Raw genomic sequence first — 24823 nt, forward strand, 5'->3', positions numbered from 1 at the left:
CCTCTATACTTAAACTTCTATTTTTTGCTCTTAATGGGTAGGGTGTTTGTGCAAGTGGGTTTGAATAGGTTCCGATCTCTAAAAATGCTCCTCATTTTCAACTTCTGAGTCTACAGATAATAGTTGGCATCTGTTTGGGTGGTTATAGTTAGTGGGCGACTTACTGTATTGGTAGTTTTTATAGGTGTATCTTTGTATTTGTGGTCTAGGAGTGATCTTGTGATTTAACTAGTTAGGCGATGTGTGTTTTTTGTGGATGTAGTGTGTAGTTCTTTGGTATATTTGTGGTGATGGGTAGCTTTTTCTGTATTGAATATGTGGCTGGTCTAAGTCAGTGATGGCGAACCTGTGGCACGCCGAGCCCCCTCTGTGGGCACGTGGCCACAGGTCGCCGGAGGGAGGGTGCGCTCTGCCGGCGCATCCATAAGGCGGCACAAGTGGCCGCCTTAGGGTGCACCGGCCCAGCGGGCGCAAAACCGGAGTGACGGAAGGAGGTGAGCGCATAGCGCTCCCTCCTGCCAGGCACTCTGTCTAGCATGGCTGAGCACGCCGCGGTACAGGAACTTATGTTTCCTGTACCCGGGCGGACGGAAATTGAGTGCTCACTTCCTGCCTGGCTGGGTACAGGAAACTGAGCTCCGCAGTGTGCTCGGCCACGCTACAAGGTAGGAGATCAAGGACAAGTGTGTGTGTGTGTGTGGGGGGGAATGAAAACTAAGGGAGGGATGGGAGGTAGAAAGAAAATTGAAGGAGGAAGAAAACTGAGGGAGAGATGGGGGGGAGAAAACTGAGGGAGAGATGGGGGGAGAAAACTGAGGGAGAGATGGGGGGAGAAAACTGAGTGTGAGATGGGGAGAGAAAACTGAGGGAGGGATGGGGGAGAAAACTGAGTGTGGGATGGGGGAAAGAAAACTGAGGGAGGGATGGGGGGAGAAAACTGAGGGAGGGATGGGGGGAGAAAACTGAGGGAGAGATGGGGGAGAAAACTGAGGGAGAGATGGGGGGAGAAAACTGAGGGAGAGATGGGGGAGAAAACAGAGTGTGAGATGGGGGAAAGAAAACTGATGGAGGGATGGGGAGAAAACTTAGTGTGGGATGGGGGAAAGAAAACTGAGGGAGGGATGGGGGAAAGAAAACAGTGGGGGAGGGGGGCACGACATACACACAGCACCCCTCCCTACACATATCACCACACACAAACACACACACACATCACACCACACAAACACACACACCACCCCCCCACACACACCACCCCACATCACCTCACACACACACCACCCCACATCACCCCACACACACACACACACACACACACATCACCCCCCACACATACACATCACCCTACACACAAACACATCACCCCACACACAAACACATACACTGTATCCCTCAATGCAGTGTGTGTACACTCAGCAGTCTGTGTGTGTGTGTACACTCAGCAGTCTGTGTGTATGTGTACACTCAGCAGTCTGTGTGTGTGTGTACACTCAGCAGTCTGTGTGTGTGTGTGTGTGTGTGTGTGTGTACTCAGCAGTCTGTGTGTGTGTGTATTTAGCAGTCTGTGTGTGTATTCAGCAGACTCCTAAATACAGACAGACTGCTTAATACACATACAGACAGACTGCCGAGCACACACACAAACTGCTTAATACACACACAGAGATGTTAATTAGTTCGGACAACTGTATGAGTTGTTTTTTCTAAACTTAAATCTCAGTATTCAGGTTTAATTGCCGTTTTGGCACTTTGAGGGAAAAAAAATTGGCATGTATTACGGTCTGGGCACTCGGGCTCAAAAAGGTTCGCCATCACTGGTCTAAGTGGTAACCTTTTTTGTGTCTTTGTTGGTTAAACCTGGTAGGGGGTGATGAGGGGCATGGTATGTTTTTTTTTCTTCCATGTGATTTGGATTGTGTCGGGAACTGGGAAAGTCTGGTCTTTCTTGGTTTTGGTAATTTGTGTTCATGTTATTATAGCTAGTGGATTCAGAGATATATTTTTTATTTAAATGGTATGTTCTGACTTGGTTCTTTGAGTAGTCTTGTTTGTCTCTGATGTATTCATTTACTTTAATGCATTTGTTGTCCATTTCAACCTTTTTAAATTTTCTTCTGTGTTAAAATTAAATTCTGTTTGTAAACCTGAGTTTCAGTAAAAAATAAAAGTTTGTCTCTTTATTTCAATGTCCAACTGAGACAATTTATTACTCTTTTTTTTAAATCAAGGTTTCCATAAGGCCAAATGTGCATTACTCTAGTTTGTTATTCCAATCTTTCATAAAATCATCATCGTCCTTAGTTCTGTAGTTTAGAAAATCTCAGACCTTTGGGGGTTATTTGTTCATCCATATATTTTTTAAGTGTGGCTATTTCCCATTTAAGTTTTATTTCCATTGTTAACACTTTTTCTAATTTAGTAAAAAGCTCTTGTTGGCTATAGATTTCTAGTTTCATAGGAATAGGTAGAGCGTCTTCAGTGTTCAAAACATTATTGATATCAATGGTATAGTTGTTTATAAATTCAATATATAGACATAATGATGATTGGTTAATAGGCAGCTCTCACCAGAGGGATAGAGATAAAGGAACTAGACGGAAAAGGATCAGCGATCTAAAAAACAAACACAAAATGTAGAATATTTGTAAATGAGGCAGCAAAACCTAAAATGGTAGGGCTCCCTCTAAGCCCCACAAGTAAGTAAATACTAAACAAGAGAGGAGGTAAGGTTGTGCCAAAACAGAATAGACAAAGTATAGTTACTAATATATAAAAAAATCCAATATATAAAAATATCCAATATAAAAAATAAGAGAAGTCCAATAAAAGTCCCAATAAAACTTGCCAGAAGATGTAGCCTCAAATATGTCCAGAATGATTCTTCTAAAACAGTGTCAGATCAGGGTATTCATCCGTATATTGGATTTTGTTTAATATATATATTTTTATATATACAGTACATATGATAAATAAAATTCATTTAAAAATATACATATAATTATATAAATAATTACATAGATATTAAATATTCACGTAGAATTTAAATAGATCAATATTTATATATGGCAATATATTTGTACATGTTATTATTATTATGTTATTATGTTATTATTTATATAGCGCCGACAAATTCCGTAGCGCTTTACAGTGGGTGGACAAACAGACATGTAGTTGTAACTAGATAACTTGGACACACAGGAACAGAGGGGTTGAGGGCCCTACTCAATGAGCTTACATGCTAGAGGGAGTGGGGTAAAGTGACACAAAAGGTAAAGATAGTATTAGACTAATGACAGTTGCAAGAGAGGAATCAGTCGGGAGATATTAACAGTTTAATTGATACGCTTTTATGAAGAAGTGGGTTTTTAATGATTTTTTGAAGGAGTGGAGACTGGGTGAGCATCTAACGGAGGAGGGAAGTGAGTTCCACAGGAACGGTGCAGCCCTGGAGAAGTCTTGAAGGCGAGCATCAGAGGTGGGAGTATGGACAGAAGATAGACGTAAGTCTTCAGCAAAGCGTAAGGGCCTAGACGGGACATACTTGTGTATTAGTGAGGATAGATAGGTTGGAGCAGCATTATGTAGAGATTTGAAAGCAAGAACCAGAATTTTAAATTAAGCCCTATATCTTACAGGAAGCAAATGTAGGGACTGCCAGAAAGGTGAGGCGTGGGAGGTGTAGTCGGACAGGAAGATGAACCTCACTGCCGCATTCATTATGGACTGTAATGGCGCAAGTTGAGAGCACCTTAGACCACTGAGAAGCAGATTACAGTAGTCAAGGCGAAAAAGGAAAGTGGAATGGACCAGCAACTTAGTCGCATCTGGTGTTAAGTAGGGTCGGATGCGCGCAATGTTTTTGAGATGGACAGGATTTCGCGATAGACTGAACATGAGCCTTTAAGGAGAGGTTGGAGTCAAAGAGAACATCTTGGTAGCGAGCCTGTGTGGTGGAGCTGATGGTAGCACCATTGATTTGGAGGGAGGGAGACACAAAAGTAGCAAGCAACACTTGAGGCAGAAAAGACTAGAATTTCAGTTTTGGTCAAGTTGAGTTTAAGGAATTGGGCAGCCATCCAGTTAGAAGTAGCAGAGAGGCAGTCAGTTACACTAGTCAAGGGGGATGGGGAGAGATCAGGAGAGGACAGGTAGATTTGTGTGTCATCCGCATATAAATTATATTGGAAGCCAAAGGAGCTAATGATTTTACCAAGGGAGGCAGTATAGATAGAGAACAGTAGGGGACCAAGGACTGAACCTTGGGGGACACCAATAGAGAGGAGAAGAAGCAGAGTCAGAGAAAGAAACACTGAAAGAGCGCTGGTAAAGGTAGGAGGAGCACCAGGAGAGAGCAATATCTTGTAGACCGATATTGCGAAAGATGAGAAGAAGCTGTTGATGATCAACAGTGTCAAAAGCTGCAGACAGGTCAAGGAGAATTAGGATAGAGTAGTGACCACGAGATTTTGCAGTGAGTGGAGTTATAAGGTGCCTATATTAGTATGCTTTTATGTTTTACGCACACTTTTTATATTGTTTGATAAAATTTACTTTTACTGAACACATTACTGAACACAAATATAATGGCAAAAAAATATAGCTTGGTTGCTTCATCTAAGTGTTTCTTCTAAGTGTGTGTGGTTGGAGATATTCTGGAGAGTTTTACAGAAGCTTCAACTTTCTAAGATTTATGCTAAGAGTTTTCTTTTTTTACTGTTACAGGTAAGATTCATTTGTAGGAAAAGGTTGCTGATTGAACAAGGTTTGATTTCCTGTTGGTAATTATAAGGCATTTGATTTGATTAGTTAGCTACTTGCTATTGGTTGCTGTTTAAATTAGCTATTGTTTACAAATAAGTAGAGGCCTGCCCAGGTGTTAAACATTTCTAGTGGGTGGTGATTTTAGGAGTATATAAGGGTTGTTGTCATTAGCTTGGCTAATATAGCTTGGTTGCTTCATCTAAGTGTTGCTTCTAAGTGTGTGTGGTTGGAGATATTCTGGAGAGAAACTGGAGGTAATCTGAGGTATTCAGGAGGATAAATAAAAAGTTCAAATTTGTTTGATTTAAATTATTTACCTCATTGGAATGGCAGACTTAGTTCAGTGTAATAGTTGCTATGCATTTGTTTCACGTTCCACGTTTTGGAGGTTTGGTTGTTGTCTAATCTGTAGACAGTTCTCTATCTTGCGGCAGGAGATTGTATTTTTGAAGTCTGAGATTTGTAAATTATCTGGTAAACAAACTCAGGCTGGAACTGCTGCAAAGCCACTGCCGCAGAGACATAATAGGAATGGCAGATGGATCACTGTAGGATCTGGTAGACTTAGAGTTGTGGATAAAAGGCAAATTGCACAGTCTATTGCTCTACATAATTCATTTTCTGCACTTTCAGAGTGTAATGGTGTTATGGAGAGAGGCACTGAGGGTAGTGGTGTTGTGGAGAGAGGCACTGAGGCTAGTGGTGTTGTGGAGAGAGGCACTGAGGCTAGTGGTGTTGTGGAGAGAGGAACTGAGGCTAGTGGTGTTGTGGAGAGAGGCACCGATGCTAGTGGTGTTGTGGAGAGAGGAACTGAGAGTAGTGGTGTTGTGGAGAGAGGAACTGAGACTAGTGGTGTTGTGGAGAGAGGCACTGAGGCTAGTGGTGTTGTGGAGAGAGGCACTGAGGCTAGTGGTGTTGTGGAGAGAGGCTTGGAGACTATGGTGAGGCCTAATAGAAAGCAGTTGTTGTTGTTATGGGATTCCATCATAAGAGGTGTGGAGATGGACAATGGTGGTCTTGTGAGGTGTCTTCCCGGAGCTACAGTAATAGTGTTAAGCGAGCAAAGCAGGAAGGGAAATTGGATGTACTTGTCCATCTAGGGACAAATGACTTGGCTTGCAATGAGGTTTCAGAGGTTAAGGAAGTTTTTAGTGTTTTTGCCAATGATATACGGCAGGTTGCTTCCACACTGTCATTCTCTGAAGTTCTGCCTGTGCATAACACTCAGAATGACAGGCGGATGCATATTAGGGACTTTAACTTGTGGCTTGGTGAATGGTGTCGGGAGCAAGGATTTGGGATTTATTTCTCATGGTAGCTCTGTTTGGAATGGAAATAAACTGTACAAAAAAGATGGTTTGCATCTTTCTCAAAAGGGAACAAATGTTCTCAGTGAGCAGTTCAGAGGTTTTGCTAGGATGTATTTAAACTAGGAGGAGGGGGCAAAAGGGTGATAAAACATCAATCCAATTGTCCCCCAAAACAAGGACAGAAGGTGCCTGTAGCAAGTGTGTTAAAAAATGATAAGCTTAGAGTCATGTCTACAAATGCTCGCAGTTTAGGGAATAAGATCCATGAACTTGAGGCAATAATGGCAACTGATAGTGTAGATTTAGTCGCTGTTACTGAGACATGGTATAATGAGAAAAATGACTGGGACATAGCAATACCAGGGTACTCTTTATATAGAAAAGACAGGGAAGGCAGGAAAGGGGGAGGGGTGGCCCTGTATGTGATGGATAGCATAAAATCTAGCCTAATAAAAGTTAGTGAGGTGAACATATAGTCCGTTTGGGTTACGTTAGAATTTGGTAATCACACAGTAATTCGTGTAGGTGTGATTTATAGGCCCCCAGGACAAATTGAAGAGTTAGATAATCTACTAGTTGAGGAAATAGCTAAAATGACAATGAAGGGGGAAGTTATCATCATGGGTGACTTTAAACTTCATGATGTGAATTGGAAAACAAAAATAGCTGCTTGTGTTAGCAGCACACATATTCTAAACTCCCTACTGGGATTGTCTCTAAAACAAGTCGTTGAGGAGCCAACTTGTAAAGAGGCCATACTAGATTTAGTGTTAACAAATGGAGATTTGGTATCCAATATTACTGTAGGTGGAAGTTTAGGATCCAGTGATCATCAATCAGTGTGGTTTAATATAAAAACAGTGACTGAGTCACACCACACAAAAACAAAAGTTTTAGACTTTAGAAAAACAGACTTTTCTAAAATTAGAATACGTGTAAAGGAGTCATTATCAGGCTGGAGCAATTTAAATGGCGTCCAAGAGAAATGGGATTATTTAAAAGTTGCACCTCTGAAGGCAACAGAAAATTGCATTAGGCTTGTCAGTAAAAGCAAAAAATTCAAGAAACCACTGTGGTCAGATGTGGCCAAAGTAGTAAAAAACAAAAAGTTAGCATTTAGTAATTATAAAAAAAACAGAGTGAGGAAGACAGAATGATCTATAAGATTAGGCAAAAAGAGGCTAAGCAAGTTATAAAAGCTTCCAAATCACACACAGAAGAGAAAATAGCACAGTCAGTAAAAAAGGGGGACAAAACTTTTTTTAGATACATAAATGAGAAAAGAAAAGTAAAACAAGGATTAGTTAGATTAAAAACAAAAGAAGGAAGGTATGTACAAGAGGATAAAGGTCTAGCTGACTGCCTCAATTAATATTTTTGTTCGGTATTTACAGATGAAAATGAAGGAGAGGGACCTCAGTTAAGAAAAAGGATAAATGAGTTATTTATTACACGTGAGTTTACAGAGGAAGAGGTTCTATTTCAACTGTCAAAAGTAAAGACAAATAAGTAAATGGGACCTGATGGAATACACCCAAAGCTATTAAAAGAGCTTAGTGGTGTACTAGCAAAACCATTAACAGATTTATTTAACCAATTATTGATAACAGGAGTAGTCCCAGAAGATTGGAAGTTAGCGAATGTTGTGCCCATTCACAAGAAAGGTAATAGGGAGGAGTCGGGCAACTATAGGCCAGTAAGCCTTACTTCAGTAGTGGGGAAAGTGATGGAAACCATGTTAAAGGATAGGATTGCTGAATATCTAAAAACACATGGATTTCAAGATCAGAGACAACATGGGTTTACTTCAGGGAGATCATGCCAAACTAATCTTATTGATTTTTTTGATCGGGTAACTAAAATTATAGATCAGGGTGGTGCAGTAGACATTGCTTACCTAGATTTCAGTAAGGGTTTTGACACTGTTGCACATAGAAGGCTTATCAATGAACTGCAATCTTTAAGTTTGGATTCCAATATTGTTGAATGGGTGAGGCAGTGGCTGAGTGACATGCAACAGAGGGTTGCCAATGGAGTATATTTGAAGTTTGGACTTGTCACCAGTGGGGTACCTCAGGGATCTGTACTTGGACCCATTCTCTTTAATATTTTTATTAGTGATATTGCAGAAGGTCTTGATGGTAAGGTATGTCTTTTTGCTGATGATACTAAGATATGTAACAGGGTTGATGTTCCAGGAGGGATAAGCCAAATGGCTAATGATTTAGGTAAACTAGAAAAATGGTCAGAGTTGTGGCAACTGACATTTAATGTGGATAAGTGCAAGATAATGCATCTTGGACGTTAAAACCCAAGGGCAGAGTACAAAATATTTGATAGAGACCTAACCTCAACATCTGAGGAAAGGGATTTAGGGGTGATTATTTCTGATGACTTAAAGGTAGGCAGACAATGTAATAGAGCAGCAGGAAATGCTAGCAGAATGCTTGGTTGTATTGGGAGAGGTATTAGCAGTAGAAAGAGGGAAGTGCTCATGCCATTGTACAGAACACTGGTGAGACCTCACTTGGAGTATTGTACGCAGTACTGCAGACCGTATCTTCAGAAGGATATTGATACCTTAGAGAGAGTTCAGAGAATGGCTACTAAACTGGTTCATGGATTGCAGGATAATACTTACCAGGAAAGGTTAAAGGATCTTAACATGTATAGCTTGGAGGAAAGACGAGACAGGGGGGATATGATAGAAACATTTAAATACATAAAGGGAATCAACACAGTAAACGAGGAGAGTATATTTAAAATAAGAAAAACTACCACAACAAGAGGACATAGTCTTAAATTAGAGGGACAAAGGTTTAAAAATAATATCAGGAAGTATTACTTTACTGAGAGGGTAGTGGATGCATGGAAAAGCCTTCCAGCTGAAGTGGTAGAGGTTAACACAGTAAAGGAGTTTAAACATGCGTGGGATAGGCATAAGGCTATCCTAACTATAAGATAAGGCCAGAGACTAATGAAAGTAATTCGAAAATTGGGCAGACTAGATGGGCCGAATGGTTCTTATCTGACATCACATTCTATGTTTATATGTTTCTATAAAACATATAATTTTGATGACCTCATCGGTAAAAGGACAGTTTATTTGTGGAAAAAAATTATAATTGTACACTAACTTTGGCCAGTGTTTGTGTTTAAGTGGCTACTAAAAAAGACTGGGCATACCCCATTTTGAATACACTCGATTTTCTACTTTTTCAGATAATATGCCATGATGGGGGTAAATATTGTTCCCGGGCTGCCATACCTTTTTAACCCCTTAAGGACACATGACATGTGTGACATGTCATGATTCCCTTTTATTCCAGAAGTTTGGTCCTTAAGGGGTTAAAAGCAACATAGGCCCAGCAATAGGGTATTTCACCCTGTAATTTTCCAAAACCCAATAAAACCTGTACATAGGGTTACTGTTGTACTCATGAGACATCAATAAACCCAAATATATGTATTTTATTGCAGTAAATATCAGCAATATGACATTCCCAGTTAAAATGCCTTGCAGAACTTGAAAAAAAAACAATATTTCTTAATTTCTCATTTATTTATTTTTTTAAATTCATTATGTTTCATATATGAATATTTTATGTGAAATTAAATCCCTTTTTCTCCTGAACAAAATTATATATAATATGTGTTGGTGCACTTAATATGAAAGAGGTAAATTATGGTTAAACATACATATAGCAAAAATTCCAGGTTTTGTTTTGATTAGAACATGTAAAATTGCCTCCGTCCTTAAGGAGTTAATATATTTGTAAGAGTTTGGATAGGCTAAACAAGACCTTTGATAGGTCTCAATCATTTTGAATTGTTTACAAATGTGGGCAAAATATTTTTGTTGAGAATAGATGAAAAATGCTAGAAGGGGTAACATGAGACAAACAAGGGGTAAGTGTGAAGGATATTTGGAAGTCGGACAAACAAAGCAGGGTGAGATGGAACACTCATAGGAAATATGCCTGAAAATGAGACGATGACATGTTCAGGCTGCTTTATTTTCAAATATAGGCTTCAATTTAATAAGCTTTTTGGATGATTCAATACTGTTAGAAAAACGTATTTTTATTAACGTAAAATAATTTTTCTACTGAAGTCACTAATAAAGTCTACAGGAATGTTTATAGATAAATCATCTGGAAAGCTTTTTTTTTTTAACAATATTCAATCATGTGGAAAGCTCATTAAATCAAGGCCATAGTTGGGTTAAATTGTTAGTTGCAATATTAATTCATTTGAATCCTTAAATGAGTCATGTTCAGAAATAAAAAAAAAAAAAAATCACTGCGTGGCCGGAAACATGACATCTGGGTATAATTATCCCTTTTAATTTTATTTATTTAATACATTTATTTATTTATTGTTGTGTTGATTAGTGTTTTTCTTTTACATTTAGCAGGGCAATGTACATGATCTTGCAAACACTAACAAAATGTATTTTGGTATAAAACACAGTCACAGTATTTAAAGAGTCACTCTCAGCAGCAATAAATAAAAACACTTTTTCTCTGACATTATAAAATAATGCCATTTTAAGAAAGCAGCAATGTGTATATTTGTAAGAGAACTTGCTTTTAGTGGGTGTCAGATTGACAATCACTAAAGGCATTCCCTCATAAAGACCTTAAAGGGACATTCCAGGCACCTAGACCACTTCTGCCCATTAGAGTGGTCTGGGTGCCAACTCCCACCACCCTTAACCCTGCAAGTGTAATTATTGCAGTTTTTATAAACTGCAATAATTACCTTTGAGGGTTAAGTCCTCCTTTAGTGGTTGTCTATCAGACAGCCACTAGAGCAGGCATAGGCAACCTTTGGCATTCCAGATGTTTTGGACTTACACCCAGCATTATGGGTGTAAGAGCATTATGGGGGATGAAGTCCACAACATCTGGAGTGCTGAAGGTTGCCTATCCCTGAACTAGAGGGACTTCCGTGTTCTTAGAACACGAAAAGTGTTTTAAACAACGCTGGATGTCCTCACACAATTCATGAGAACCTCATGAACCTCCAGCATTGGCGAAATCCCCATAGTAAAGCATTGAAAAATACTTTCCTATGCTGAGGTCTAATTTGCACGCGCGGCCACTGCCGCAAATCTGCATTAGGTGTCCCCCGCCGGCTGACGTTGGAGGGGGAGGAGCGTGGGCAGAGCCTGACCCAGCACCAAGGGACATTGGTGCTGGATTCAGGTAAGTCACTGAAGGGGTTTTAACCCCTTCAGCAACATGAGGTGGGGGGTGGGAGGAAGAAAGCCACTGCAGGGTCCTGCACTGCAGTGTCGGGAAAACTGATAGGTTTTCCTGACACTTGAGAGTCCCTTTAATATATTGAAGAGCTTTACATTCATCTGGAGTGCTGAAGGTTGCCTATCCCTGAACTAGAGGGACTTCCGTGTTCTTAGAACTCGAAAAGTGTTTTAAACAACGCTGGATGTCCTCACGCAATTCATGAGAACCTCATGAACCTCCAGCATTGGCGAAATCCCCATAGTAAAGCATTGAAAAATACTTTCCTATGCTGAGGTCTAATTTGCACGCGCGGCCACTGCCGCAAATCCGCATTAGGTGTCCCCCGCCGGCTGACGTTGGAGGGGGAGGAGCGTGGGCAGAGCCTGACCCAGCACCAAGGGACATTGGTGCTGGATTCAGGTAAGTCACTGAAGGGGTTTTAACCCCTTCAGCAACATGAGGTGGGGGGTGGGAGGAAGAAAGCCACTGCAAGGTCCTGCACTGCATTGTCGGGAAAACTGATATGTTTTCCTGACACTTGAGAGTCCCTTTAATATATTGAAGAGCTTTACATTCATCTCTGCCAAAATTATTGAGTCAAATGTTGCTAATGCTTCTCACAGGAGAAGCATTCAACTGCGGTGTGCAGTGATAGCCACACAATTCCCATATCCCCTATACTTTCATTGGAAAAAAAATTGTCTTAACTGATAACTGCATTGAAGGCTAGACATGTGCAATTCTTTTCATTTCAAATCTCCGAAGTGCCGAAGTTCGGTAGTTCGGAAGTGCCGAACCGAATTACATTGGTCCGAGTTGCCGAAGTGCCAAAGTGCTTCATATTTCTGAAAAGTGGCAAAACAAGAGAGAGGGAGGTACAATTACGTGAATGATGACAGGAAGCTTGACCAATAAGCTAATTTTTGGCACTGGGAGCACTATAGATGTATAAATGGTTGTGGTGAAAATCCTGGCACTGAAAGCCCTACAGATGTATAAATAGTTGTGGTAGCAATCCTGGCACTGGGAGCCCTACTGATGTGTAAGTGGTTGTGGTGGCAATCCTGGCACTTGGAGCCCTATAGATGTGTAAGTGGTTGTGGTGGCAGTCCTGGCACTGGGAGCCCTATAGATGTGTAAGTGGTTGTGTTGGCAGTCCTGGCACTGGTGCCCATTACTGTACTCATTACTTACTCGAAACCGAAACAATTTTTTTTGCCCATGCACAACACTATTGAAGGCAGAGCATCTGCGCCACGTTTTATTGCATTTTGAATTATTTATTATTTTATTTGAAAATGTGGAGAGGGGAAGGAAAAATAGTTTCAATAATAACATCATATTTAATGTTGGAGTATTCCATAACAAAACAAAACAAAAAAACTAAACTGAATACTTTAAAAAAGGGGAACGCTGGATTCAACTTCAGATGGATGTGTCCCTCTGCTAGTTACAAACTCAGGTTCATGCATTTTTTTTAATAAAACTAACATTTTTCAGTCATTAGGATCTTTATTTAAATTGCCACTAAACATGCTATAGTTAGTGAAAAGGTCAAGATTTAAGAAGTATTTTGCTGTGGTACTTACCTTATGTTTCTGCTTTAGATCATATTTCCTCCTGTGCTCCAGTTCTATAAACATTGTTTATCTCCATTAAGTGTATCTTAGTTTCAAAGCATAATTCACCTCTAATCCTTCAATATGTCTTCATTGAACTTATGGTTTTCCCATAGCAACAGATTGTCCCAAATTTTCATTGAAATGAAAGTTCAATTTCAAAATATTGATTTTGAATAATTGTCCTTATATTATATATATATATATATATATATATATATATATATATTTTTTTTTTTTTTTTTGTGCAGCCAGTATTACATTCTGTGTAGTTTATTCATATCTGTTACACATATGCATGGTTTATGTTCGGTAATATGGCTGTTCTTTTCGACAGAAAATTATTTAACATTTTCGTTCAACTAACTAATTTTGGTCAATCATTAATATTTATATATATCCTACTTAATATTACTTGTAAAGAAAGGCTACTGGCTGGCAACTACTGGCTATGACTTAATACCAGTTGGATTTTCACACTTACACAGTGCACAGGCACACACAGGTGGATTAATAAAGCCCAGTGACAGAGGTGACAGACTTATAGAAACAAGGAAAAAGTGATACAGCTAGGAGTAGAAATAAGGAAAAAGGGATACAGCTAGAGGTGGCAGACTGGCAGATGGACAGTCACTTCAATATTATCAGGGCCCTTTATAAAATTTAAGAAAATGTTGCAGTGCTTTCAGAGAAAAGGCAGTGTTTACATTGCCCCTAGGGACACCTCCAAGTGGATGGCCACTGGAGGGACTTCCTGGCTCAGGGCTGCACAGTAAGCAGCCCTGCCATTCAGCGTCCCCACGCTCTTCATGGAGACGTTGAATTTTCCTCATAGAGATGCATTGATTCAATGCATCACTATGAGGAGGTCCATATGGCCCAAAACAGCATTTTGCCTCGCCCCATGCCGACTTTAGCCAATCCAATGGGAACGCATTGGGTTGGCTAAAAATAAGCCATTTCGATGATGTCACAAAGGGGGGAGTTTTATACTTGTATAGGGGACTAAGGGTGGGACAAGCCACCTAAATGGTGGGTTTAGCACTATAGGGTAAGGAATACATGTTTGTGTTTCTGACCCTATAGTGTTCCTTTAATATAAATATAATTTAACAGATCTTAGCATCCAGTGATGCAAGAATTTTTCTTGCAGCAACTATAGGACTATATATCACTTGTTTATTTGCACTTTTTGAAGTGCAAGTGATTTACAGAGTATTTTAATAATATTAAAATAAAATGAAAGTTTTATTGTTCCATTTTTGTTCTTTTTTTCTACCCCTTGTAAAAGTGAGGGCTGGAGAAAAACAGAGGGGAACAGGTGTGGGACAGGGAAAAGGATAGGGGTACAAGTGAAGGATGTGGAGAAAGATAAAGAGAGACAGAAGTGAATTGGAAAAACTGCACATAAATACACCCACACATGCACACTAAACACCACACATGCACACTAAACACCACACATGAACACTAAACACCACACATGAACACTAAAACTTCACGCAAATATGCTCTACATGCACATACTGGCATTCTATGAAAATACACCACTATAACACTCAACATAATTTCACCCATCATTTGCATGCAGTCACTAATACTTCACAAAAATATGCTCCTGAATACACATTGCCATTCAGCCACCCAACCACATACTCTGAACTGGTCATATTCCACTATACACTCAGTCAGATAGTTCTGTCTCACCTCCCAGTTATACTCACATTCACACACTTGGCCACATTCACCTACCCCCACCCACTTTGCACTTATTGGCATCCAACCACTCAACAATTCATAATTACCATACAGTCATGCTCCAAAATACTCCAAACTAGTAACATTTATTCATCCAAGAAAATAGACCAAGCTTCAAATATAATACTGGCTACAGTAGCATTGAAGAAGCTGGTCTTGGGGCAGCAGAGAGGGTAAGTTTGACCCAGGCTGCTATTCTAAGTGAATTTTAGGGATTATTGGGTGGGATTAAAATGGGCCTGCAGTTTTTCACTTGTTAAAGCACCATTATTGCAGAGACTTAATACAAATTACTACCCTGCCTTCTGCTTGTGGCACTGGGCCACTGCTATACTGACGCTCACATCCAAAAGCTGCTTCTGCCAGTGCTGCTGTTCTGAGTGAACCCCTTTTCTGTCAGTCTTCTAATTCTGTCACTGGGCAGGTTAGTGCCCAAACGTTGCTGCAGCTGAGGGAAAAAATGACAATGCACGCTCAGAGTTGGTATAAGAAGCACTGCCAGTGGCTAGGTACAGCAGTAACTGATCCATTTTCACAATGTGATCAACTCGGAGTTGGTGTATGTGGCTGGCTAGTCACAGCAGTAGCCGGCCTATCAATCTCACCAGGAAGTAGGTTATTGCTGCATTGTTTTGCAATGTAAAGCTCTACACTGTTTTGTTAATGTTTTTTTTTTTTGAAGGTACCTCTAATATTTTTAAAGTGACTGCATGACTGTTTGCCACATACTACCTTTGTCCCTGTGCTCATGTCCAAATTGTGCTGCTGCTGTTCTTCCAAATTCATATTATTTCAGATGTCAAATATCCCCCTTGAGGGGTTGTTGGGAAGTAGAGCACTACAGTATTTTGTCAATTTGTGCAGGGACTATTCGTATTTTTAAAGTGACTGCCTGACCGTCTGCCACGGCTGCCTATGACCAAGGCTCTCATCCAAAGGCGGTTTGTACCACTGTTTTTTGTGAATGCAAATTAATTAAATTTAAAATATCCCCTTCATGATATGTTAGGAGTAGGGAGGGAACCCATTTTCTGCCAATCTGCTAACCTCTGTACCAGGTCTCCTGTTTAATGGCTGCCCCTTTTCTGAACTAGCAGAGCAATGCTTCTCTCCATAAAGCACTACAACATTTTCTTAACTATTATACAGGGCACTGACTACTGATAATATTAAAGTGACTGTCTATCTGCCAGTCTGCCACCTCTGTCATTGGGCCTGTGTGTGCCTGTGCACTGTGCAAGTGTGCAAATCTAACTGTTATTAAGTCTCTGAAAAGGCAGTGCTTACATGAAAATGCCTGAAGGAAGCTATTATACTCACCAGAACAACTACATTAAGCTGTAGTTGTTCTGGTGACTATAGTGTCCCTTTATGTATAATATGTTGTCATTGCTGTGATGTCAAAACGTTAATGAAAAAAAAAATAGAAAAAAACAAACAAAGATTTATTTTCTGTGGGGATGTTAATCTGCAGTCAATTTACCTAAATCAAATTCTTGAAGCAATCCAGCATGAACTAAGGTTTTACATGGAAAATTGCATTTGCAATTGAATCTAAATAAAGGTGTTATTGGGTGACTGAGCATGTTAGGTGATCATGAATTTATAGTTATCTTCAATAATTGCTTTTTTTTTGCCACAAACTACAAACCATTTCCTTAAATGTGCTTATTAAAAAAATTATATATTCTCATATAATTAATGCAGAAGATGTACTACTGGAGACATTTTGTTACACATTTGTCACTGACTATTAAATCTAAAGAGGCAGTATTCTCTCAGTGCAAGCAAATTGTGTCTAGTTATGATTTCCTGTCAATTTATTATTTGCCAATCTGCACAGAAAAGATTTTTATTTCATGTGTAATAAAAAATAATTATTATTTTTGTGATGGCCTGTATATCCACCAAGGGCGTACCAATTAATTTTTATAATTTGGCTTGTCAAATCTACAAATTATGATGGGGCTTTTGCATTTCTGTATGATGACAGTTTTCATTTTGTCTAAAGCAAGACAACTGTACAGTTCTTCTGTACAATTTCTACAGCAATTACAATTGACCATTGCTTCAGAACTAGCAAACTCTGGTCATTTATTGAAATGTTTTCTCCTGGATTGAAGCCATTGTCTGGCTGGTTAATATCTTGTTTTTGACTATGAAGTATGGCTCAGATGAGTCATTATTGTAAGACATTACATCTGTTTTCCTCTGGCGCAAGGAAATAAACTAGGACGAATACAGTATCATATCCAAAAAAATAAAAAAAAATAACATACTTTATCATACTTGGTTTGTACTTCTTAGATCAGAATTTGTCCATTTGTGATGTAAATATGTAAACAGGGTATAGAAACTTGAAGGAGCTACTGAAATAGTTGGTCCATTGCCATGGACTTCTGGGGTCTTCTGATTCCAATCAGCCACCTTGTTTTAGTTTTTTTTCAATTTTTTTCACATACACCACCCTTCTCCCTAACCGCCATATAACAGAGCCTGCCAGACAAAGTATTATCTCATTAGATGATTTATCAGTGCTGCAGACATTGAGGTAAAACCCAGACTTCTTAGAAGACACCATCTTTTTCAGTATATTTCTACTCTGGTCATCTCCAGAATTCGGTTGACCCTTCACAGCTTACGAGTCTTTGCTTTTGTAAACTGAAAAAAAGGAAATTGGCATTTACACAACCTGTAACTATCCTTTCCCATGTTGAGTCTGAACTTCATACCTGACCTCACTTTTCCATGGTTTCTTCCAGTGAACCTTTAAGTTTTCCTTCTCTGTCTGGTTACCTTTCTCTGAGGTCTGTCCAAACCCGTGTTATGTAAGATAATGTTCTATTAGTGTTAATTTTATTTAAAACATAATTAGGACTAGGAAAGCTTCCAAGACCTTGGAGTAGGTAAGACATTGTGTAATTAGCACAGGTGAACAAGTTATAAGTACTAGATGTTTTGTGGTGATTTTGTTCTACTTAATTACCACACCCACAGCTACTACGAATACAGATTAGTGCATAGTATTGTAACCAAAAAATAAAATGCAAGCGGCATAGCATCTATCTGTAAAATACTTAATTGTTGCCTAGTTTGTTGTCTATAACAATTCCCAAATCCTTATTGTGTGTTGTTACCCTTCTCGTGTGTTGTTATCCTTACTTCACTACCGTTTATGGTATAAGTTGCTTGTGCATGTTTAACCCTGAAGTGCAGAACTTTGCATTCTTCTACATTAAACTTTATCTGCCATTTGATTACCCATTCCCCCAATCCATCTTACAGTTGTGTGTCATATTCAAACACTGAAGCATGACTTCCAATTTCTATTTCAAGATCATTTCTATTATATATGCTATATAGAAGAGGTCCCAGAACAGAATACTGAGAGACATCACTTACCACTTTTGTCCAGCTTGAAAAATTTACCTTTAATATCAACTGTCTGTACTGTCATTAAGACAATTTTCTACCCAAGAACAAGAATTTCTATCAAGAACAATTTCTATTTGCTCCAGCTTTTCTTGAATCATCCAATCACAGTTTTTCTGAAATGTTTTGGCAGCAATCATTTGCATATCTCTTCCCTTAGGTTCCTCCTTAATATATAGTGATGAAAAATAGTTATTTAAAATTTCTGCCTTTTCTGGTGTTCATTACTTGACATACCCATCTCTGTTTTCAGTGTACCTATTAGTAGAACATTTGACTGTGATTGAAAAAGAGCCAAGACTTTCCGATTGGAATCTAGGATGATAGATTATCCAGATGCTGCATAATGCTCGGTGAAACAACAATGAGTTTTAAGGATAAGAACAAGACTGGTAGATATTAAAGGGATACTATAGTGCCAGGAATACAAAGCTGTATTCCTGGCACTATACCTCCCTTGCACTCCCTTTATCCCCCGGCAGTGGTAAATAAAGGGTCAAGACCTTTTATTTACTTATATATATACAAAAAAAACGAAAAAAAAAACAATCACTTTATACCCGTATAATGGAAAAGTGAAAATACAACACTTATCTTAATAGATAGTGGTGACAGCTTCCTCCAGGAATATCCCAGCAATAATCCCTTAAATACTGTGTGAATATATACAAAAGAGGATACAGCTGCAGATCTACAAAAGGGATCTAAAACAGAATAATATTGTAACACTGTTTAGTGAAATGTAAGTGTGTTATGTAGAGTATAACTCACAAGATAGATGAATAAATATCGCACAAGGGTGCCTCGCCTGGTGTAGATGGGAGGGCGGGGTGTAAAGTCACTCCTCCTGTTTCAAAGATGACAAAGTGAGACTCAGGATGTAGAGTAGAAATTTATTTTCTTTATTAAAATGAGATTAAAAAATATATAAGCGGTAGGGGGGGCGTTGCTTGGAGGCCGAGAGACATGGCAGCTTAACCTAAGTGCTCCCCGCAGGCTTATCACGAATCCTCGTCCATCCGCTCCCTGAAACCGCAAAATGGGTAAAACACACCGCACATCGCACGTCAGTAAGCCCGCCGACACATCCAAAGGCACCCCGGCGTCCTCTCTGCACAAATACCTGAGGACCCCGGCGGACCTGGCTTCACAGGCCTCAACTGATTCCGGAACCTCATGGGCCTCGCTCCCACACTCCCCAAGCACAGAGCTCCACACAGAATCCCCTAACTCCATCTCCCACCCGGAGAACGCACCGGACTGGGTGACCCTGATACGGGCACTACTCACCAAGACAGACCTCAAGGAGGCGAACACGGAACTCCGAAATTCCATCACCGTGGAACTCCACTCCCTCCGCGAAGACCTTCAGGGCCTACACCTAAAAGTCTCCCAGCTAGAGGCAGACAGTGACCACCTGACCGCCGCACAGAATGCTACCACTAATACCCTGCAGGTACATGAGACACAATTACGCCAAATGGCCCTACACCTTGAAGACTTGGACAATAGAGGGCGCAGACAAAATATCCGGGTCAGGGGGATACCAGAAGACCTGGATCAGGATACCCCGATCCGCGCAACACTCACGGGACTGTTTAACAGACTCCTCGGGTGCCCTGAAACCACCCATATTGAATTTGTGCGGGCACATAGGGCTCTGAGACCCAGGGGCCCACCAGAGTCCCCTCCTCGGGACGCAATCTGTTGGCTGGCCAGCAATCAACTAAAGGAAGATATCCTGCGGCAGGCCCGAGACACTGACCAAGTCCTGTTAAATGGCACACCTCTGCAACTGTACCCGGACCTATCACCAGCAACTCTGGCATACAGGAGGGCACTTAAACCCCTGACCCGAGTCCTGCAATCCAATAATGTACGCTATCGCTGGACTTTTCCCTCGGGGCTACAGGCCTCTACTCCTAATGGCCCGTTTATGGTGAAGAACCCAGAGGACCTTGCAGACCTGACTGCGGAACTTCAACTACCACCCATTCACCTAACATGGCCGGACCCAATGTCCTTTTATTCCTTCCACCCCGGAGCGGCACCACAGCCCCACAGACAGCGGAGACCCAGAGCCCAGACCATATGCCAATCAGGGACCACCTCCTAAACTGAGGGGCCTCGCTGACACCAAGCCCAACCGCAAGTATTTTGATTTGCTCCGTGGGCTAAGGGACTATGACCACCCAGGCATTGAATGCGGGACTTTCCATTTGACCCAATTGCATGTGATAAGGGGGGGGGGGAAATGCCACTGTAATGATTTGAGGTTACCCCAGGTGGGGCCGCATTCTAGGATGCAGCGCACCACACGTCCTAACAAGCTCTAACCGGCCCCATATAGATGTCCCCCTGGCCAGATGTACAATCCACGATAGGCCACCGAGTGGCCCCCGGGCAGAAGGGTGGAGGGACGCCCCCTGGCTGGGCTGCGCCGCCAGGGTGTATACCGCCCTGCGAGGAACCGTTAGGGGAACAGTGGCGGGGGCACCGACGCCGGTGCGGCTCACCTGGGGTGTGATCCCCCCCTAAGAACTGGGAAGGGAGGGATAGCCTGGGACTGAAACTGGAGGGGGAGGACATGATCAGGGCCCACTCCTGCCTTGGGATAGATACACGGTATCGGGGTCTCAATACTTACAATCTGAAACTGCCTGCGACATTCGTTGGCACCACAGACTGGGTGCCCTTTCTCCCCACACTAAGGGGTCTAGTAACACTCTAACTTCTCCACCGAATAGGGGGGTGGACAGGAACCCGATAACTCAGGACTGGGTAGAGGTGTCAGGACCTATTTTGAGGATTTTGGGGGTTATGTATTTGTAATTGGCAGTTACTGTTTACTATGTTGTTATTTCAAGCCATTGTTACATGTTTATCGGGCTATATACCGCAACACTCTCCGACGCCCGACGGGGCAAACCATTACCCACTAGAGGCCTTTGGCCGCTACAGTATAGGACGAGGATGGAACACCCACCCACCACTCACACTTAAAGCCACAGGGGAGTCGAGGGCTCCAGACAAGGTCCGGTTCGAGAGAGATTCGGGAGCGAAGGCACTAGGAGCCGCAAGATGCCGAGCTCCTGCTGATTTACCCAATAGCCGAGCCTCCCCTCTCCGCACTAGCTTCCCATTCCAGTGGGCAGAACATAAAATACGCTACCTGGGTACGTGGCTGACCAAGCAGAGAGAGGACCTATACAGGGAGAATTTTACCCCTATGTTAAATATATTCAAGAGAGAACTAACTGAATGATCCTACCCGCATATTTCGTGGCTGGGAAGGATTCAGGTAATTAAAATGAACCTCCTCCCATGCCTACTCTACCTGTTCCAAATGCTCCCCATAACAATCCCCAAAGGATTTTTTACTGCTCTACGCTCGATGACAGGTAATTACATATGGAACGGGAAAAGACCACGAATTAAGTTCCAGGCCCTTACTCTACCCAAGGAGAGGGGAGGGCTGACCATCCCTGACTTCCACCTATGCTATACAGCAGGACACCTACAGAGAGTTATGGAATGGACCAAGACCAACGTCCACAAACTGTGGAAGGTAGTAGAAGAGACAGAGAAAGCTGGACCAGTATCGGCCCTACCGTCGTGCTCCGGGGGTGGCCTTGGCCGGGGATGCTCCTCATTAGCACAACATACCCTACGGGTATGGCACAGAGCGTCCCGGGTACATGGTCTCACCCGGCACCCTTCGCCCCTGCTGCCCCTAATCCACAACCATGACTTCCCCCCAGGCCTCGATCCGAACGCCTTCAGAGACGTCATTCGCAAGCCCATCCCCAGACTACACCACATATACACACACACCGGCCGGAAGACACTTGCTAACCTGACAGAGAATACACCCCCCACATTCCTACCAACCTTCAAGTACAAACAGCTATCGAACTACATAGACTCCCTACCCGGGGGATGAGCCCACGCTAGGAACCCGACTACCTTCGAAGAGTACTGTACCCACCCAGACCCTCTGCCCCACAGCATATCTCTCATATACTTACTACTACAATGGGAGACTCCGACAGAGACTCCTGCCTTCAAGGGCACATGGGAAACTGCTCTGGGGAGGACATTTACCGAGACAGAGTGGGAAAAAATATGTTATCTCACACACCACTGCTCTACTTTCACCAAGACACAGGAGACAGCATTTAAACTGCTGAGCCACTGGTACCGTACCCCACATAAACTCCATGCAATAGACCCCTCACACTCTGACTTATGTTGGCGATGTGGAGAGGCAAAGGGTAACACACTGCATTTATGGTGGGAATGCCGCAGAATTAAACCATTCTGGAAGGGCATACACGCCATCCTGGAGAGGTTCTCAGACGCACCTCCACCACTGGAGCCAGCGGCGATGCTACTACACCACACGACCATACCCAGATCCCGATACAAAAAATCCATGACTATTAGGATCCTCAATGTAGCCAAACAGGTCATACCACAATATTGGAGACAGGATAGGTCCCCTCCCCTTAGGGCATGGTTCAACCAAATGGAAGAGCTCAGGGCAATAGAAGAATTACACTCGGGAGCGACTAACACCACCGCAAAATACATGGAGATATGGACACACTGGATGGTATCCACCGCACGGACAGACTTCGCCACCCACCTGGACTTAGAAGACCCACCTGACGGTACCGACGGTACTGACGCCCCTGACAGACCCCGAATACTTACTTACTTTACGTACAAGCCCCGGCACCTGTTGTGCTCTACTTCCAATGCTCTCGAAGAGACCTGCGAGTGAATGTCACTGTGAATGTCAGATATGTCTTCACCACGATACGCTGAAGAGACCTGCGAGTCTCACTGTGAACATAAATTGATACTGCTAATAAAAATATATTTACAAAAAAAAATATATAAGCTATTATGGTACCAGGTCCTTCTTTTATTTACTTACCTGATCCTAGCGCTGATGTCCTTCAGCACTGGGATGTGGCTCCGCCTCCACTGATGTTACTGACGATGAGCGCCAATGCTCATGTGCAGCAGGTGCAGCGGGCATTAGGCCCTCCCCATAGGAAAGCATTAAATCAATACTTTCCTATAGGGAAATAGCTGACACTGGATGTTCTCATGCAGAGCATGAGGGTATCCAGCATCAGTCAGCGAACCAAATGTCCATTAACAGCAAGGAAGTGCCTCTAGTGGCTGTCTGGTAGATAGCCCCTGGAGGCAGACTTAGTGCTGCAATGTAAACATTGTAGTTACTCTGACTGAAATATTTTACATTGCAACACTAAGTGCAATAGGGACACTGTACCGAGTCCACTTCAATGAGCTGAAGTGATCTGGGTGCCTATAGTGTCCCTTTAATCATGAAATGTAAAATTAACAAAAATACATTGAAAGCTGTTTTAAAGCTGCAGTTCATTTATAGAATCATAATTTTTACATGTTTAGTGATTTTTCCTAACAGATTATGTTTCCTAAAACCATTACACATGTTTCTACTGAAGGTCAGATTTCAGTTTGGACATTTTTGTGGAACATTTACAGTAAGTTATGCATTGTTATGTTTTAATCATACGAGTTAACATATTGTGTTTGCATGCAAATGTAGATGTAGACTAGCTCTAAAAAAGTTCATTCTCCATACCATCTGCAGAACCATAAAATTCTCTCTGCTCAATCCATCTTTCCCCCATTACTCCCTAATCCAACCAGATGCTATACTCTTTGGCAGCTCTTCATTTTAACAAAATTTATGGCCACAACCCCTTCCCTTCACCTGCAGTATTTCTTTTACAGCCTCTCCCTTGATTCCCTGAGGCAATTCTGGCATAGTCTTTCTTCAGTTTTAAGCCAGTTTATAGATAGCACAGCACTGATCTCGGACTCCAGCTGTGTTCCAGTACTGTACATATGCAAGGAATCTGCAGTCATTAGAATATCGTTATTCTGTGTTCTTTCAGCCCAGTATCAAGCTGCACAGCATAGTCTGAGTAACGTTATTTGAAATGTGTTTAAAATACTTCACATAATTGGTTTAATTAATTAGGAACTGGTAATGTAGGAACGTGGGAAGTAAAATAAGGACCTATCATATTACTTTGCAGTTTTCATGAAATTGTATATGGTTTATGTTAGATGTTGTGATACAGCAGTCCATGAACTATAGCACACCGAGTATATGTATTTACCATAAAAATGCTTGGCTTGAGCATTAATGAGATAACACAGCCAATATTCCAGAAATGTTATAGGTCTTATATTGTGCATTTTATAAGGCATTAAAGCAACATTAATAATGCAATATATGCTTAAAATGTATTGTACAGCAATAAAGATTTTTTTTTTAAATTATTGACAGAATATATATACAAGACTACTATTTTTGTCTAGATAAAGTAGATTTTGAATGCCTGCGCTTACCTGATTAATCCTAACTTCCCAAGGACTGTAGCATCTTAAAGGAAAACTACAAACCCTAAATCATTTCAGGGAGTCACCTTAAGTGTTTAGGGGTTAACTTACTTTGGCCTTAATAATAAGCTTACCAAGTGATTTATTACTGTCAAACAAACGTTCAAAATTATTTAGCTACAAAAATCAATATAGACTTTAATGGTGACTTCTGTCAATAAATAATTTGGAAAGTTTTTCTAACAGTTATGAATCATTTAGACCAGGGCTTCCCAAACTTTTATGG

The sequence above is a fragment of the Pelobates fuscus genome, chromosome 8 (assembly GCF_036172605.1).
Source record: "Pelobates fuscus isolate aPelFus1 chromosome 8, aPelFus1.pri, whole genome shotgun sequence".
NCBI classification, from domain to species: domain Eukaryota; kingdom Metazoa; phylum Chordata; class Amphibia; order Anura; family Pelobatidae; genus Pelobates; species Pelobates fuscus.